General features: G+C 44.6%; 1 protein-coding gene across 1 annotated transcript in view; it reads left to right on the top strand.

The window, feature by feature from the left end:
• The window catches only part of LRRC8A (leucine rich repeat containing 8 VRAC subunit A), a 56,081-nt gene that overhangs the window by 1,830 nt on the left and 36,694 nt on the right, over window positions 1–17,557 (top strand). The window contains 1 exon segment of the mRNA XM_077478626.1: window positions 3,279–3,391. The gene's annotated coding sequence lies outside the window, so the exon portion shown is untranslated.

Here is a 17,557-nt window from a genome sequence, read left to right as displayed (position 1 = left end):
GGGTAATAGAACACTGGAGTGGGGGGGGGTAATAGAACACTGGAGTGGGGGGGGGTAATAGAACACTGGAGTGGGGGGGGGTAATAGAACACTGGAGTGGGGGGGGGGTAATAGAACACTGGAGTGGGGGGGGGGTAATAGAACACTGGAGTGGGGGGGGTAATAGAACACTGGAGTGGGGGGGGGGGTAATAGAACACTGGAGTGGGGGGGGGTAATAGAACACTGGAGTGGGGGGGTAATAGAACACTGGAGTGGGGGGGGGTAATAGAACACTGGAGTGGGGGGGGGGGTAATAGAACACTGGAGGGGGGGTAATAGAACACTGGAGTGGGGGGGGGGTAATAGAACACTGGAGTGGGGGGGGGGGTAATAGAACACTGGAGTGGGGGGGGGGTAATAGAACACTGGAGTGGGGGGGGGGGTAATAGAACACTGGAGTGGGGGGGGGGTAATAGAACACTGGAGGGGGGGGGGGGTAATAGAACACTGGAGTGGGGGGGGTAATAGAACACTGGAGTGGGGGGGGGGGTAATAGAACACTGGAGTGGGGGGGGGGGTAATAGAACACTGGAGTGGGGGGGGGGGTAATAGAACACTGGAGTGGGGGGGGGGTAATAGAACACTGGAGTGGGGGGGGGGTAATAGAACACTGGAGTGGGGGGGGGGTAATAGAACACTGGAGTGGGGGGGGTAATAGAACACTGGAGTGGGGGGGGGTAATAGAACACTGGAGTGGGGGGGGGTAATAGAACACTGGAGTGGGGGGGGGGGTAATAGAACACTGGAGTGGGGGGGGGGTAATAGAACACTGGAGTGGGGGGGGGTAATAGAACACTGGAGTGGGGGGGGGGTAATAGAACACTGGAGTGGGGGGGGGTAATAGAACACTGGAGTGGGGGGGGAGTAATAGAACACTGGAGTGGGGGGGTAATAGAACACTGGAGTGGGGGGGGGTAATAGAACACTGGAGTGGGGGGGGGTAATAGAAACACTGGAGTGGGGGGGGGGGGTAATAGAACACTGGAGTGGGGGGGGATAATAGAACACTGGAGTGGGGGGGAGCAAATGAGATGATATTGGAGGACAGGGGATGACAGGGGGACACTGAGGGGACGTTATGGGGGGGGGGGGGGGTTAGAGCAGAATGGAAGGGGTAGGAGATCAGGGTATTGCAGTAAGAATGTGAGGGGTGGTATGGGGTAGAGGTCGACCGATATATCGGCCGGCCGATATATCGGCCGATATTTGCCGTTTTTTAAATAATCGGCATCGGCCGATTTGAGCTGATAAAAAGCCGTTTTAGAACTACAGCGGGACTTTTCTATTACAGAAGTCATTTCAGTCAGTGTAAGTTGCCTGAGTCGTCATAGCAACCCTTTCCTCCTCTCTGGGCAGGCTGCCAAGAAAAGAACTAAATGATACAATGTTTACACTTGAATGAATGAAATAATCTCTGTGTGTAGAAGTTCTCAGTTTAACCATTTAAAGACAATCTTTTCTGACACTTGTTGCTTACAAGTAAAAATCTTGTATTTTCACCCCCAAAAATGATATATATTTTTTTAGCAGAGATCCTAGGGAATAAAATAGCGGTTGTTGCAATATTTTATGTCACACGGCATTTGCACAGAGGTCTTTCAAATGCATTTTTTTAGGAAAAAAATACACTATTTAAAAAATAAAAATAAAATAAAAACAGTAAAGTTAGCCCATTTTTTTTTTCGTCCAAAAGTTTTGACTACCTGTTTTTATTTAATATATAGGTTTTTTTTTTTATCTAAATCATACATACAAGTAAACTGATTGGGGGTTTTGTTTTGTTTAATAAATGTTTAAATGTAAGAAATTTTCTGTATCACTTATGAAGGCTGCTTTCACACTGGAGCGGGCAGGCGTTGATGGTAAAACGCAAGTTTTAGCGCTCTTTACCATCATTTTAGCGGTGCTATTTGGCTAGTGGGGCACATATAACCCAGCTAGCGGCCAAGGAAGAGGTTAAATGCGCCCATTAAGCACTGCTGCCAAATCGCATTGCATGCGCTTCAGCAGTGGTGCCCATTCATATCAATGGGCAGGAGTGGTGGAGGAGCGGTATACACCACTCCAAACGTGCTGCTTGCAGGACTTTTTTTTTAAGATCCTGCCAGCGCATTGCCTCAGTGTGAAAGCACTCTGTCTTTCACACAGACTGCAGGGGAGCCATTTTACAGGCGCTATTTTTAGCCCAAAAGCGCCTGAAAAACGCCCCAGTGGGAAAGGTGTGTTAGATCAAGGGGGATTAAAAAATAAAATAAAAAATAAAAAAGGAAAAAAATAAATAAATAAAATTAAAATCGGCCTAACATATCGGCCCAAAAAAATCGGCATCATATATCGGCTATCGGCCGCCATGATTTCTAAATATCGGCATCGGCATCGGCCAGAGAAAAACCCATATCGGTCGACCTCTAGTATGGGGGGTACAGAACATGGCAGTGGGGATGGGGACATAGGGGGCAATACCGAAGAAACAGGAGATGGGGTATCCTGAGATGTGAGGAGGGGACATTATGAAGGCGGGGGGGGTAGTCTAATAGTCGGAGGAATGGGAGGCTCTCCTAGGACTTCCCTTACAGAATAGACAATAGTATGGGTGCTTCAATAAACCAACATTCCGGGGGGGGGGGGGGGGGGTCATAGTCTTATTTCTCTTCTCAAGACAACAAACAGGTTGTAAAGTAAATGCGCCCCCTCCCCCCCCCCCCCCCCAAAAAAATCATAACATCAGGTCCTCACCCCACCTTACTGTGTGTCTCTAGCTGTTGCATGTAAAGACCCCTAATGTTATAGGGTGGGCTTTCGGGGATCGCCATATTTTGTGACTATCCTACGAGTGCCTACTGTATCTTTGTTTTAAATATGTTTGTTTATTTTTTTTTACATAATGATTTACCCGACATATTACACTGTCATGGAGTATGTAACATACAGCACAGTCTAAGCAGCATTGCACTGTGAGCTCCGGGTGATGTGATGACACATGCTCTGGGGGTATGTTGGCACGGGCTCAGAGGAAGTGGATTGATTGCTCTCATCAGTCCATTCAGCCCAGAGAGGTCCAGTCCTGGACCATAGAGCATTGAGTAAGCAGCAGGGAGGAGGTGCTAGATGTAGTGAAAGCTGCTTTTATGTTATCTAGTGCTAGGCTATGTATTGGCATGTATGAAAGTCGAATTGTACTGTATATGTTAAACCATTTTTATTGCATGTGATAAATTTATTTCCCTTCTTTTGTAGGTAAAACTGCTTCCATGGAGTTTGGGACTTGGGAGCATTGCTGCATTGAGAACACATCACACCTCTTGTTCTATACTTGGTCTGAGCACAGATAACATCTCCTCTACTTCAAGGTGAGCCCTGAATGGAGATAGCAGGAAGTACGTAATATGGCCTCATTCACATGGATGTTAAACATGCAATGGCACTTCTTTTTTTTTTTTAAATCAATTTGTATGCAGCTCTATTAAATCTAATAGTGTTTGTGCACATAGAGGGGGTTTAGCTTTGTTTAAAAGGGCCGTGTTCTGAGATGTGAATGCTTGACTCCTGCATTCAGCAAAGTGTATTTTGACGTTTTTTTTATGCCCCTAGATGCGTATGGGTGGAAATTCATTCTAGTTGCTAGAACAAATGAATATCCTAACCACTGGAATGACTTAGCATGTGCAGACTTCTAAGTGCTGTCCATGCAAAAATTTGCACACCTTAAAGTGGGATTCTTACAGTGGAACTTCCGCTGTGACACCCCCCCCCCCCCCCCGGTGTCACAGTTGCCACCTTTCAGGGGGGTGCAGATACCTGTCTAACACAGGTATTTGCATCCATTTCTGGGCACAGACTCCACGGGAGTCTATGCTGTTTCCTGTCCCGGCGCGCTGTCTGCTGGGACACACACGGGTCCCAGAGACAGCGCGGACCATTACCGTTGCGCAACTCACGCATGCGCAATAGGGAACCGGGAAGTGAAGCCACAATGCTTCACTTCCTGATTCCCTCGCCGAGAATGGCAGCAGCCGAGAGCCGATCGATCGGCCTCGGCTGCCGACATCGCTGGACCCCAGGAAAGGTAAGTGTCCATTTATTAACTTTGAAAGGGTGCAACTTAGATACGACTTTGGCTTTCACCAGTGATAATGGACAATTGTTGCACTGTATAACATTTTAAGTGTGGCTCGAGGGTTAACATTGAAGACTATGGCCCTCAAGGTGCATTAAAGTCGGACCAAAATAGTGCATGAACTACTTTGAAGTCGCTGCAACTATAAAGGGGTTGAAAAGCCTTCTGTGTGCAGCAGCCCCCCCAACACTTTCCTGAGGTCCCTCTCTGTCCAGCAATGTCCATGAGTGTTTCAGCCACCCGAGATTCTCCCTCCTGATTGGCTGAGACACAGCGGTGGGGCCATTAGCTGTCTCTGTTGTCAAAGTCAGCTAGCCAAGCAGGAGAGAGAGGGGGTGGGGACTCTGTGTCTGAATGGACACAGGGAGCTGTGACTCTGCTCGGGTCCCCCCATAGCAAGCTGCTTGCTGTGGGGGCACTGAACAGGAGAGAGGGACCCGAGAAGAGGAGGATCCAGGCTGCTCTGTGCAAATCCACTGCAACAGCAGGAAAGCATAACGTGTGTTATTTTTATGGGGGGATCAATTTTGAATTTACAATCACTTTTAAGTTGCAGATATATAAATGGTTATCATTGGAAAACATGGAGAATGACTTGTCTTGCGACTTTGATGTCCAAAGTTGCATGGCGAGTTGCACAAATGTGAATGGAGCCGAAGAGAAATTGTAGAAGAAAATTTTATAGTGTATGACCAGCTTTACGAATCAAAAAAAAAAACATCTTAAGGGGCTAATAAATGCATAAAATAACCCTACTTATAAATTCATGTTGAAAACGGGCAATGTCAAAAAATGAATTATTAATGAAAGACAAACCTCACATCTGTATATAAATCTAAGCAGATAGATGAACTATTCCTGTTTTTAAACCTTTGTCATGTGCAAAGTATTTGTCTTGCAATCTGTCATGATTACTCTTAGAATCAGGTAGACCCAAAACAGTTGTCTGCATCGAATGTATGTAGATAAAGGCATGAAGTTTACAGTGTATATCTATTTGCATTCTTGTTAATCAGTAGCATCATTGTCCAGTCATCAGACTGTAGACAGAGAGGTGACATCAAGGCAACAAAGAAGATTAGAGATAAGGGCCCGTTCACACTAGAATGCAGTGCTAAGCTGCATTCCCTTGCAGTTTCCCGCATGGTATTTAGTTCGCACTGCCCTTGTCATCTGTTAATGGCAAGTTAACAACACCAAAAACGGTGCATTTTCCTGCATCGAAACACATGGCACAAAAGTACCATACAGTCCGTTTGCAGGGCGTTTCAAAAAGTAGTGCATGCCCTACTTTTGGTGTGGTGCAATTTTAGCCCATTCAAAATGAATGGGCTGAAATCACACTACACAGAACTGCATGTAAATCGTACAGAAACTGCACAGTGTTCCTGTGCAATTCACATGCAGTCCCTAATGTGATGCATCTATAAGTGTTGCATCTATATATAGTGTTCACTTCTCTTTCAGCTGACTCAGCAGTGGACAGTGTGACACCACACCTTCACCAGCATGTGCTGAGATAACCCTGTGTTCTGCCAAAGCACACACGCCTCTCAATTACATCTAATGAGTGTGTAACAATAAGGTTTAAATACTTAAAAAAACATTTTAATTATATTTTTTAATAGTCTAATGCAGCCCTCAAATTTTCCACTCGCAGTGAGGGCTGGTGAACGTGGGCTGCCTCGGAGGAGTGGTTGAACAAGAGCTGATCTCCCAGCCAGGGGAAAAGAGGGGAAGAGTCAAGCTGGCCGATCATCAGAGAGCGGGGATTGCCCGCTGTAACCGTTTTCATTTGAATTGCTGGTTTCCTGGCGCCGCTCACCGTCACACATTCCCGCCTCCTCGCTCGGCACATTTGATAGACGGAATGCTGGTCAATGCTGGATGGTGCTGGGCAAGGAGGTGGGACTGTGTGACGGTGAGCGTCGCAGGGCGAGGAGGCGGGACTGTGTGACGGTGAGCGTCGCAGGGCGAGGAGCCTGGACTCTGTGATGTGAGCGGCGCCAGGAACCCAGCAATTCAAATAAAAGCTGTTACAGCGGGCAGTCCTCACTCTGCAAAGATCGGCCAGTTCGACTTTTCCTCTGCACAGGTGAGGCTGTACTGATGGGCACTGATGAAGTTGTTAACATTTTATTTTTGTAACTTTAAATCTGCATAAAACATTTAAGTGTAATTTCATGAGATAATTTATGATGGAGTGTTTTTTAGGGTGGGGCATGGTCGGGGTTGGGTGGGGCAATTGGTGACGAGTAACCCTTAAGTCCTGGCTAGTAACTCAGGACTTGCAATTTTGAGCCCTGGTCTAATGGTTATTTCTCTCTAAAATGCTTGTGGTATAAAAGGGAACATACTTTATCCCAATGCCACCACAGACAATTGTTCATTTTCTGAAAAGTGGGGCAATCGTTAGTTGTGAAAGAATTAATTATTAAAAGTCTTGGAACCACTAGATGCTTCTGCAGGCAGCCCAATAGTGTTCATGGGAACTCATCGGCAGATGGTGTTCGTTAAGGGTCCCTACCCTGCACCCTCCATGACTGTAAAAATAAGATGAGAGACTGTGTCTGTGCAGCTGCTGTGTTCCCATAGACATGAATGGACTGCCTGCACGCAGCATAAAGCACCTCAAATTCAGGCAAACTGCAAATATGTCCAATTTATATTGTTGTATTACAGCTTTTGTGCTCACTTTAGTTTTACCCAAATACTAAGTATGCAAATGAGATGTCCTGCCCAACATGACAACCAGAATAATTGTTGGAATATGTGTCATGCACAGCACCATCTAGGGCCTGGATGAGAGACACATGGTCATCCATTATTTTATTACTTTTTGCGAGTCAGAGATGCCTGCAGTGTCATGCAAAGGAGTAGGGGAAGCCAACAGACAAGGCTGCATTTACATTCTGCCGCTGGGTTAGTGTTACAGACAATTGAACTTCATAAAAGTTTTCTCACAGACAGTCCACAGTTGAGCTTCGATTCCTGTAAAAATGTAACACTTGCATGTGTGCTTAGGATCTGTACAACCGCTGCCTTCCTCAAGGTGTCATTGATATTGATAGGCTGGCTGCACAGAACTTCCATTATTGCCCGGGCGCATGTGTAAATGAAACCCAAAGCCAAACTGAACTTTCAGCTTAAATAAAATATTACAGTTGCATCTAAAGAAAAGGTGTGTAAAGCTTTACAGTCTATTTTCTTTATGTATATCTTATTAGAATGTGGCATGGGTAATAGTCAAGGTGCCCATGGGCCACTAAATGGACACAAGATTCACCTATTTTTATTGAACATCTTCAGAAAGAATACACAGCCTGCATAGAAAAACTGTTCACTGTCAGCATGCTGCAGAGGAGGAGGACCCTTGCTCTGTGTGGAAGCAGTGGTCTCTCTACAGTGGTCCAACACAACCCTTGCTGTGACACAGCTACAGCTCCCAAATCCGGTGGGATCATGAGCTTTGCTGATTGTAGAGCTATTGGTGTAGCATAAAAGGGACCCTCGTACCTCTGCAGAAAGAACATTGTTTCCACACAGAGCAGGGCTTCGTTCATCCTTACAACACGTTGGCAGGGGACAGGCCTTTGTTTTTGAGCTGTGGCTGCTTTCTGAATTAAATGAACAATTAGATTGCATTCACTGAGCATCTTCCAGCTTTGAGCATAGAGCTACAATATACTCAAGTGTGAATGCAGCCTTAGACTTTAAGGAATAAGTTCAGCTTTAGTAGCATGTTACATGTCAGACCCATATTCATGGTGTAACACATTAATAAAGCACTTGCCCGCACACACCCTGACCACCGCCCACCCCCCCACATTCCCCATTGTGACAGTCTCTTCGCACGGGGCGGCTGTGCGGAGCTCCATCCACACAGCCTCGTCATTCACCGCAATCGGTAAATGATCTACAAATACCGTGTGCTTGGAGTTCTCAAACTGCAAGGGCACTGGTGAGCACTCTTGTAGTTCATTGATTTTGCGAGCTGTAGACAGCTGTACTGGGAGTCTGCAGGAGCCTGACATTGCACCCACAATTGCGTATTATTATATATATATATATTTTTTTTTTATGAAATCATCCTCCTAAGCACCCTTTTTTATTTTTAATTTTTTTTCATGCACGGGAATGTATTTAGCTGATGTCTACTGAAAGTGCATTTGGGCTTTAAAAGAAACCCATGTATTTTCCCTCCACCATGGAGAAGAATGTGAATGCTGCCTCTTATCACCGTCACTGACTTGTGAGGTTTCTTGTGAACTGAACAGTATTATGTCTGAAGTGGAGTTTACTTGTGATATTTCCATTAGTATCCCACTAAATTGAATGGGTGTGGATGGGAAAGAGGAGGGGGAAATGTGTAGAGATTTTTTTCCTGCACATGAAAGCTGTCCTTGGAAATCATTAGACCATATTTGGTTTCTTGAGCCCATTGCCCTGTTCTAGCCCATACAAATGAATACATGATTTAACTCATTTTAGAGAGCTCGGTAAGCTGACTGTCGGGGTTTATGGACTATGGATAATATTTTCTTTCCTTTTACTACAGAAAGAGAGAATTCCTGGTTGGCATTCCACATATTGCTCTCTGTGTATAGAACCATTTAAAGCTGATTTCTTGCAAACCACTTAATTTCACAAATATACAAAGTCATTTGTTGCCCGTACAGAATGCAGTTAAGGGTGTAAGATGAGCATCACTAAATGGTCGGGCCAAATGCAGGGCGTGTCTCTCACTCATGCGGCCCACCACGGTACCGCCATTTAGCTGCCTGTTCTTCCCCTTGCTGTTGCTCTGTAGACAGCTGGAGGTTGGATGGTTCTGGATGGAAGGCTGCTAAGATGAAGGGCAATCCTAGCAACCAATCACAATCTTGCACCACCGGCCCTCCATCCAGACACGCTGTACCTCCCTCCAATCTCTGATCTGTGTAAGGTAAGGCAGTGAGGGAGGGGGAGAAGTTACAGGGGGTGAGGACACTAATGTGACAGGCTAATAAGTTGTGCAAATGTGTGTGTGGGACAGTGATATTTGGGGCTGATGACATTTAAAGTGAAGGGGGACCTGAAGACTGAAGTGTGGAGCAATGAGCTTAGTAATGTGGGGGGGTTGATGTCAAGGAAGTGTGAGAACACTACTGTGAAAGGGGTGGAGGGGGATGATATAAAGGGGGACCTGAGGGGATCTTGATGTGAAGGGGACTGGGACAAGCATTGGGGGGCCGAGGACGCAGATGTAAGAATGGGTTCAGATCTGTGCATTGGGTGCACACATTGTGGGTAGGTCAGTCCAATTTAATGGGCTGCACTACCCACAAGAAACACAGAGAAAGAAGTCGTTGACCCCCCCCCCCCCTCCCCAAAATCATACCGCACAAAGCCACATGGTGCTGCAGGAACCTGCGGTTTGGCACATGCTAAAATGCACCACGGGTACCGATATTATAGTCGGACTACTGTTGGAAGAAAATTTTTACTGACTGAACCTCAGTGAATTTTAATTCAATACCCCTAGTGTAAGACCTCCCTTCAGTCTGTGATTGGGCAGTGAATTGGCAGAAGATCACCAATTAATTCATCACTCTGCTCGCTCTCCACCTATCTGTTTTAAGCTGACCCAAATGCGACAGTCTGGACCATTTTGATCTTAAGTTTTCCATCAATTGTGTAGTATGGTAGTCTACCTGAGCAATCCAATCCGTTGATATCCAATCAGGCAGACCTTCACACTATTTAGTGGTTTGGTAATCTAAAAGAATATTGTGCAGTCTAATTGTAAGATTTGGGTAGTTCTAAACAGTACAGGTACCATGCAAAGCAATAGAGCTTTGGATTCCAGGTGACTATCAAGACTTGGTGATTGAAAAGCTTAACTTTATTTTATTTTTAAATCTCAAACATGTTATACCTTCTGTGCAAGGGTTTTGCACAGAGCAGCCCTGATCCTCCTTTTCTGGGGTCCCCCCGTGGCACTCCTGGCTCCTCCTCTTCTCAAGTGACCCCACGGAGAGACACTTTCCATGGGAGCACTCATGCGGGCGTTCTTCCGAGTCCTGCTGCTGCATCCATTGACAGCCATTCGTGGAAGCCCTATTGCAGCTTTCATGAATGACACAGGATCTATGAATGGGGGGGTGGTGCTACCAATCATCTGCCCATCCCCCTTTCAGAGATTATGTCTTTGTATGAAGGTCGGAGGAAGATCTCTACTAAAAGAGGAGTCCGCACAAGGGACACATCCTACTAACTGTCAGTTATGTCCTTTTTGTGCTAACTTTTGTTTCTTATTTTAGCAAAACCTAGGTTTCAAACTAAAGAGAGCTATGGGGCTGCTGATCTAGTTTTGAAAAAATAAGTTGACTGGCTTTGGACTTTAATGTTTAGAGGCTGATTTGCTAAAATGAGAAGTATCTGCTTTAAAAAAAAGAAAAAAAAGTGATGCTTAATGCAAACTGTTTACTGTACTGCACACAAAAATGTACGAGCATCCCCCTCTCAGTATGTCTTACCAACAAGGCCGCAGAGACGTAATGGATGCACGTTGCACAGCTACGGAGAAGAGTAAGGCCCCTTTCACACGGACAGACCGTATGTCTGTTTTTTATCCATCGGTTTTCGGATGAAAAACTGACATACATGTATCCCTATGGGATAACAGATGTCAGCGGATGAACATCAGTCTCCGCTATGCTCCATTTCTGATGATGGAGGAAAACCCTACTTTTCCATCCATCTGCGGATCGGATGGAAACAGACTCGACGGTCCGTCTTCATCCGATCCTCCATAGAGGAGAGCGACGCTCTGACAGGTCGGTCCCTGCAGTATGCAGAGACGGACCTGTCATCTGCCTGCTCAGCGGAGATCGACGTCCGTGTGAAAGGGCCCTTAGCCTTTAAAGTGATACGAAACACACACTGTTGAATTTTTACGTTGTCCCTTCTATTTCTTTATATGGATGATGGCACTGTAATTATTTTTAATGAAAAACCCTCAAAGTACCTTTTCCCTGATCGGTATACAGCTGTCACATGACCCAGATCTCTCCCAGCCTGTCTGCTGGGAAACGTAAGCAGGAGGAGCTTCTAGTCCTATGCTGGTCACATGTTAAAAATAATGAAAAAAACAAACCTTTTGTAATAGAGTAAAAGTAAATAAAATACTTGTTTTTAACCACTTGACCACTGGGCACTTAAACACCCTTAATAACCAGACCAATTTTCAGCTTTTGGTGCTCTCACATTTTGAATGACAATTACTCAGTCATGCAACACTGGACCTATATGAAATTTTTTTTTTTTTTTTTCACACAAATAGAGCTTTCTTTTGGTGGTATTTAATCACTGCTCGGTTTTTTATTTTTTGTGCTATAAAAGAAAAAAGGCTGAAAATTCTGCGAAAAAATGAATTTTTCTTCGTTTCTGTTATAAAATTTAGCAGATTAGTAATTTTTTCTTCATAAATTTTGGCCAAAATTTATACTACTACATATCTTTGGTAAAAATAAGTACAAATTGGTGGATATTATTTGGTCTTTGTGAAAGTTATAGAGTCCACAAGCTATGGTGTCAATATCTGAAAATTAATCACACCTGAAGTACTGACGGCCTATTTCAATTCTTGAGACCCTAACATGCCAGAAAAGTACAAATACCCCCCAAATGACCCCTTTTTGGAAAGAAGACATTCCAAGGTATTTAGTAAGAGGCATGATTTTTTTTGAAGTTGTAATTTTTCCCACAATTCTTTGCAAAATTAAGATTTTTTTTTTTACATTTTTTTTTTTTTTTCCCACAAAATTGTCATATTATCAGGCTATTTCTCACACACAGCATATGCATACCACAAATTACACCCCAAAACACATTCTGCTATTACTCCCGAGTACGGTGATACCACATGTGTGAGACTTTTACACAGTGTAGCCACATACAGAGGCCCAACATGCAGGGAGCGCCATCAGGCGTTCTGGAGCACCCAGGACAATTCTGACATTTTCTCTCCTACATGTAAAAATCATCATTTATTTGCTCGAAAATTACAGAGAACCCCAAAACATTATATATATATATATATATATATATATATATATATATATATATATATATATATATATATATATATATATATATATATATATATATATATATATAATTTTTTTTAGCAAATGAATGAATGAAATACTTATATAGCGCACAATGCGAACTGAATCGCCTCTAGGCGCTGTGGCGAGCTTTGATCATCTGCTAAAAGAGGAAGGTCTTGAGTTTTTTCCTAAAAGCCAGGTGATTTTCTTCCAGGCGGATGTTGATTGGTAGAGCATTCCATAGCCGAGGCCCTTGGACAGCGAATCTCCGATCCCCCTTGGATTTATACCGGGCTTTGGGCACGAGGAGGAGGTTTTTGTTGGCTGATCGAAGACTGCGGTTTGGTGTGTAATGATTTATTTTCTCCATTAGGTATTGCGGAGCTTCTCTATGCACGCATTTGTGGCTGAGGCAAAGGGTCTTGAACGTGATCCGATTTTTTACGGTTAGCCAATGTAAGCTCCTCAGTGAAGGAGAAATGGATTCCCAGGGTTTTTTTCCTGTTATCAGCCTTGCCGCTGTGTTTTGGATCAGTTGTAATCGCGCAAGTTGATATTGTGGTAATCCTATGTAAAGCGAGTTTGCGTAGTCCAGTCGTGAATTAATGATTGTTCCAACTACCACTGCTTTGTCATTCTTTGGGATAAAAGGGATGAGTCTGCGAAGCATGCGCAGCAGATGGTGAGATCGACTGACTACTGCTCCTATTTGAGCATCCATTGACATTTGTGCGTCTAAAATAACCCCGAGACTCTTCGCTTTGGTCTTTGGGGAGATAGTCTGCCCAAAGACGGTTGGTGGAGACCAGGAGGTTTTGGTTGCGGGCTTATGATTTTGGTGTAAGATAAGAAGCTCTGTCTTTGATTGGTTCAGCTGGAGGGAGTTGGTGGTCATCCAGTCCTCTATTGATTTGAGGCAGTTTTCAAGTTGTTGTTGGTGATCTTTTTTTCCATTGATCCGGAAATAAAGTTGCGTGTCATCAGCGTAAGAGTGGAAGCAGAGATCTGAGCATCTGATGATTTGAAGGAGTGGGCGAATGTAAATGTTGAAGAGAACGGGTGACAACGGAGAGCCTTGAGGGACTCCGCAGGTGACTGCCCGAGTTTCGGAGAGGAATTTTCCTAGTTTCACTGTCTGTGACCGATTTCCTAGGAAGGACGCGAACCAATGGAGATCTATGTCTTGGACTCCGGCTACTTCTGTGAGGCGGACGAGTAGAGTATTGTGATCTACTGTATCAAACGCTGCACTTAGGTCTAGCAGTACGAGGAGACACGGCTCTCCGTCATCTGCCGCTTCGAGGGCGTCATCCCAAATCTTGAGGAGAGCTGTTTCTGTTCCATGACCCGGGCGGAAGCCTGATTGCAGCGGGTCCAGGAGTTTGTGAGTATCCAGGTGAAGTTGTAGCTGATGTACTACAGCTTTCTCCATGATCTTAGAAATGGTGTTGAGGCTTGTAATTGGCCTACGGTTGTTTGGATCCTGAGGGTCCAGCAAAGACCCTAGAGAATACAATGGTGGTCGTTGCAAATTTTTATCTCACACGGTATTTGCGCAGCAATTTTTCGAACGCGTTTTTTTGGGGGAAAAAACTGTTTTGTGCTTAAAAAAAACAGTAAAGTTAGTCCAATTTTTGCATAAAGTGAAAGATGAAGTTATGCTGAGTAAATAGATATCGAACATGTCACTCTTCAAAATTGTACATGCCCGTGGAATGGCACCAAACGGCGCTACTTAAAAAATCCCCATAGGCGACGCTTTAAATCTTTTTTACTGGTTACATGTTTTGAGTTGCAGAGGAGGTCTAGGGCTAGAATTTTTGCTCTCGCTCTAATGTTCGTGGCGATACCTCACATGTGTGGTTTGAACACCGTTTTCATATGTGGGCGGGGCTTATGTATGCGTTCGCTTCTGCATGCGAGCACATGGGGACAGGGGCGCTTTTAAATTATTATTATTTTTTTTTTTTTATTGTTCATTTTACTTTATTTTAGTTTGACATTTTTTTCCCCAAAAAAATATTTTTGATCACTTTTATTCCTATTACAAGGAATGTAAACATCCCTTGTAATAGGAATATGGGGTGACAGGTCCTCTTTACAGTGAAATATGGGGGTCAATATGACCCCACATCTCACCTCTAGGCTGGGAAGCCTGAAATAATAAAAAAAAAAAGATTCTGGCTTTGATCGTACTGGCGAGTTGGTAGAAGCACCGGAGGGCAGTGAGGGGTGTGGGGGGCGTCTATGGCTGGGTATTGCAGGGTATCACCGAGTATGGCTGGGTATCTCCGAGTATGGTGGGGTATTGGGGGGGTACTACAGAGTATTGCAGGGTATTGCAGAGTATTGGCAGGGAATTGAGGGGTTTAATTCGGTGAGCAGCGATCTCTTTCCCCTCCGCTGTACCGATCAGTACAGAGAGGGGGTGGGAGGAACTTGACGGAGCGATCACGTGGTAAACGGCCGCGACGAGCGGCCGTTTACCGTGATCCGTGATGCGCCGGGTCCAGTGGATGATCTCGTGTGCCCGCCCCAGGGGGCGCGTGAGAGCAGAATTCTGGGAGGCCGTTAATTAACGGCCTCTCAGAGTTAAACAACCGCCCTGAAGCCGTTAATCGGCAATGGGCGGTTGTTAAGTGGTTAAATTGTCATACAAATATATATTTGAAATCAAATCTTTATTATTTTTTGGCAATAACATGGTGTAGGGGATTTCTGAAAGTCACAGGCTGTGTCACGCCCTTCCAGCCTATGTCTTAGAATAAGAGGGAGGAGAAGCTTCTATTATTCTACATGTAATCTCCCATCGCCATTGTGTTTAGCTGGTTAGTGGGTATGTAGGAGGAGGGAGGGGGTGGGCTCTCCTTTACCACTGTGTATATGCCTACGTGTGACTATATAGTTATACGTGCTGCTCAGTGTTGAGGAGGTAATGCTCTCCATAGAAACTTGTTGAAAACTTGTGCAGAGCAGCATGTGCAGAGTTGCCACAACAGCTTCAAAATCCCTAGCTGAATTGGGGACATGGATAGAAGGTGGAGATAGAGAGTAGAAGGATCAACCAGTTTATTTTTATTTTATTTATTTTTTTTGCAGAAAACTAATCTCCTAGTGACTGAGTAGACACTTAAACCTCCATGCTGCAGTCAACACTCTAAAGCTGCCCATAAATGTGTGACTGCTTTTGCTCAACAGTCCATCTAATGATCGATTTTCTGTTGAACGGGAGTCTTAGAAAATTTTTCTCAATCAGGAAGTGGGATGGATCCTGACAATATTGTTGGGATCTAATCTGAGCCTCTGGAGCAGCTCTGCCCTGTCAGCTGACTCGGGGTCACAGGGGGACAAAATGAAATGTACTCATGTCACCCACAAAAGAAGTATGGCTAGAAAAGCTTTTACCACACTTTTCTCTTTAAAGGATTTAAATCTTTGCTTAATAAATTGTAGCACTTCAAATACTTCAAGTTCTAATGAAATAAACAGGAATTTCCTTTTTTTCAAGTGGATAACTGAAGTGAATCGTCACTTAATTTATTGAGTAAAGATTCTCAACTCCTTTAGTAAACCTGACTAGAGATGGATCAAAGTAGCAGGGACTGGCCAAGATTCGATCCATCTATGGGCAGGCTGGTTGTACTGAAGTCAATCCATCGATAGACTTTAGTGGAAACAACCCGTCAGATTTTTTTGCATGCAATCACTGCGGTCGGCTATAGCAGCTGACAGTGATCATTGTATTCTGTTGGCAGCAGGGCTTTTTTTTTTTCCTCAAACAATAGGTGCTTGAACTTTAACCACGGCCCCACAAAACCCCTCCCCCTACACACACCCTCCAAATCACATCAAATAGTGGGTGTGTTCAGTCAAATTTCACAAAAACAGTAGGAGGGTCTTAAAGGGGCATTAAAGCGGGGTTCCACCCTAAAGTGGAACTTGCGCTCATCGGAAACCTCCCCCCCTCCGGTGTCACAATTGGCACCTTTCAGGGGGGAGGGGGGTGCAGATACCTGTCAAAGACAGGTATTTGCACCCACTTCTGGGCATAGACTCCCACGGGAGTCTATGCCTGTTCCTGTCCCTGCGCGCTGTCTGCTGGGACACACACGGGTCCCAGAGACAGCGCGGACAATTCCTATTGCGCTACACGACTCGCACATGCACAGTAGGGAACCAGGAAGTGAAGCCGCAATGCTTCACTTCCTGATTCCCTCACCTAGAATGGCGGCAGCAGCAGCCGAGAGCCGATCGATCGGCCTCGGCTGCCGACAGAGCTGGATCCTGGGACAGGTAAGTGTCCATTTATTAAGTCAGCAGCTGCAGTATTTGTAGCTGCTGGCTTTAAAAAAAATTTTCACAGTGAAATCCCTCTTTAAATACCAGGATTGCATTACATACAGAGTGCAGAGCTGTCCCTTGTAAACACAGAAACCGGACTTCTGTGTTTACAAGTGATTGTGGTGAGCAGGCACCAAAAGGTCTGAAACAGAGGTGGTGGAACTGAGTTCCCCCAAGGGAAGGCACTCTGCCAGCACAACACAATAGCGCTGTGGGAGGGATTCCCCAATCAACACAGTGTTGATAGGAAAATCAAGCAATTTTTTTTTTTTTTTTTTTTGGGTGAAAGGAAAGAAAATTGTATCATCTTTGGCTTGCTTTAGTCATCCCGTTACTGTCAGACTGAGAATAATCATGTAGATTAGTCAAATTGGGGTGAGTCACGACTCCTGATCTGCATACGTGTTTCAGGTCAGTGCTATCGATATGGAAAAATACATTTTATGTGTACTAATGAATTCATAACTGGATTAAATGTTTATTAATCTTCCTGGAGGCTGACTGTAGGAAGGTGCTCCACCCGTGTCTGATCTGCCGTATACAAATGTGCTTTTGTTGAGAATGGATCCAGCTGCCTCCAGGTGAATATGCCCTTAGTGGACATGTGTCACTTTTTAAATTTTTTTATTAATCTGGACACCCCGCACATAGACTAGAGTTCATTCTTGCCAGATGATTGTTTGCTGACAGATCGGAACAGAGAACCTTTTCACCTTTTCACAACACCCCCCCCCCCCCCCCCTTTTCTTGCTGCGTTGCCCAATGAGGATTTAAATTCAGCATGGCAAAGTGATTTTCATGTAAGGTTTTATTAGAGGCCCATTTATAAACCAGGAAAACTACCTTAGGACAGAATGCTGCTTAATAAAGGTACAAGTGGTCTGCTTTACAGATGTGTTAAGCACAAAGTCCTGAAGCAGAAGCACGCTTTTGTTTCCATGAATGGGGGGTGTAGGGGAAGGTTG

This window comes from Lithobates pipiens, unplaced genomic scaffold (assembly GCF_037356315.1).
Source record: "Lithobates pipiens isolate NorthernLeopardFrog02 unplaced genomic scaffold, aLitPip1_a1.2 Scaffold_1, whole genome shotgun sequence".
NCBI lineage: Eukaryota > Metazoa > Chordata > Amphibia > Anura > Ranidae > Lithobates > Lithobates pipiens.
Note: the sequence above shows the minus strand (reverse complement) of the source record. Positions and strands in the feature narration are given on the sequence as shown.